Genomic DNA, 2,421 nt, shown 5'->3' with positions numbered 1-2,421 from the left:
AAACCTCAGCCACCTGCTGGATACATTCTGTGACAACACTGCCCCTTGTCACAAACTCACACCCTTAGGGGCTATCGGGAACTCCCCAAGGTAAAGACATGTGTGTCAACCTTGAGCCACCCTGGACCACAAGCAGGAGGGAAGGAAGTGTGGAGGCTCTTTTTCCACAGCGGAGGTAGCAGGGACCTCGGTCAGGGGTCTGGCCCCCCCAGCTGAGTCAGTTGTGTGACCTCAGTTGTCTAGTGGAACTATTGAGCCGAAGACTGGCCCTTGTAGACCCTACCCTCTGGGATTTTGGTGGTTCCAAGGAGCTCAGGCTGGAGGCTGGGCACATCTCCAGCCGGCTCAGTGGCTCGCCCTCACACTTGCTACAGTGTAACCTCTCAATGGACACTTGCTACAATGTAACCTCTCAATTCACACGCCCGCTTCCTCTTTCCTTCTGGGTAACTGGATCATGGCGTCTAGCTAATGCTGCCTTTCCTCTGTGTGGGATATTCACCCAGGCAGGCTGGTTTACCTTCTCTGTGCATGGCCTCCTCCCAGCCGGGACACATCCTTCCCTCATCTGGCTTCTCTGTCTTCCCCAGGCTCCTTCTCCTCCCAGACATCCCTTGTCCTTACTAGCCACCCTGCTCCTCTAGCCACTGGCGTTTCTCCAGCCTTCTCTCACCTGGCGCAAAGCTTATTGGAACATGAGCCATCTCTTCTGACTGGTCCCTGGTGACAAACGACACCTAGCATCTTCCTCCCTGGAACCTTGCACTGAACATTGGATAAGTGTGGGAAGGCCATTGCCCATGGAGTGCCACCCACCCGCCCCTCCAAGCCACTCTCCCAAGGCATCAGCTTGGGAAACCCAGAACTTGCCTTCCTTGGAGACTCCTCCAGGCTACAAGGGTGGGTTTCTTCACAAGGCCCTGTTCACGTCCAGAGGCAGGGCTACCCAGCCACTTCCTCGCCTTTTGTCCCCATTGCCCTCTCCCTAACAAAGCCTTTCTCAGTGGAAAAGGGCCTGGACACATAATCCTTGGCCAACACAAGCAACCATTGTAGCCTTAGGGAAGGGGGGTGGGGGCAGAGAAATAGGATGAGGTTTTGATTTCCCTTTGCCAAGGCTGGCTCCAGGGAAGGCCCCAGCCCACAGCTCATGACTCAGCCTCTGGGGCTGCAGCTGCAGTCTGTGCCTCTTGACTTGCTCTGCTGGGGGCAGGAAGGAGGAGAAGAAGGAGAAGAAGGAGTGGGGCCAGTGTGCTTGAGCTTTCTAGAGTAATCTTCTCTGGGATGGCTTTTCCCATAGGGAGCAAGGGAGCTATCCTTATATCACTTTGCCACATCTGTTCCCACTTCACCGCCTGGAAGACTGAGGCCCCAGGCAGGCAAGTCGTTATCTTAGAATCATTTAGTAGGTTTGCAGCGTTCTGAAGCTGAACCTTTGCAGCCCATAGCCTGTTCATCACCTTGACCCTCCTTCGACCCTGGCCCACTTCCTGCCCACATCAACTTCACACTTAGCCCCCTCTGCCCTGTCTTGACCTCACTGGTGGTTGATGCCATTTATAACTGAGTGCTTCGATGTCATTTGGAATATAATGGGCATGTGCTCTCTGAGCTGACTTCAGAAATGAGCTGGTCTCCCCAGACCTCAGCGTCATTTCGGAGCCGTAGGCACAGTTAAACACAAACAAGAAAACAATAAAAATAGCGAAGCCAACCATATCCTCCTTCCTCAAAGTCTCCACCTATGAGTACTTTGAAGTATAGCCTAATTTCAAATCATTAAGAACATACTTGTAAAGTGGAACAAGAACGTGGGGTTTTCTGATGGGCTGTGGGCCCTGACTGTGGAACTGGTCTCGACAGGTCGTCAAGCCAGCATCTGCTGTGCCTGTTCTTTGCACTTCAGGCTATAGAGTGCGTGGTGGACATACTGGGCGTTCCTCGTTTATTGTGTGTCTTTTGTGTCCTGTGGTTAACAACTATGCCACAGATGAGGAAACAGGCTCAGAGTTGGGATTTCCATCTGGGCAGTTGGGCTGAGTGACCGTACAGGGCCCCTCTCTTCACCTTCCTGCGCCCTGCTCTTGATTAGAACACAGGACAGCAGTAGTACCCTAGGGTTCATGGTGTTGTCATCTGCAAAGTGGGAATATCCAAGGGGTCAGGAACTAGTAGGGCAACCCGGGAGGTGGGGGGAACTCCCCATCCTCATCATCAAAATGCTGTGGGACACCCCTAAGAGCAATGGCTCTGGAGTAGTCACAGAGCCGGCAAAGGGGGCGGAGCGGTCCTGGGAAGCTGTTCAGGCCGTGGCTCCGGAAAGCTCTGGCGTCTGAAGGGACGATCGCCCCGTGCGCCAGGAGCCCCCGCGCGCGGGCTCCGCGTGGCACTTCCGATTCGGGCCGCACGCCGTGGCTCGCC

Source organism: Microtus ochrogaster, linkage group LG2 (genome assembly GCF_000317375.1).
Source record: "Microtus ochrogaster isolate Prairie Vole_2 linkage group LG2, MicOch1.0, whole genome shotgun sequence".
Taxonomy (NCBI): Eukaryota; Metazoa; Chordata; class Mammalia; order Rodentia; family Cricetidae; genus Microtus; species Microtus ochrogaster.
The sequence above is the reverse complement of the archived record's forward strand: the minus strand, read 5'-3'. Positions refer to the sequence as shown.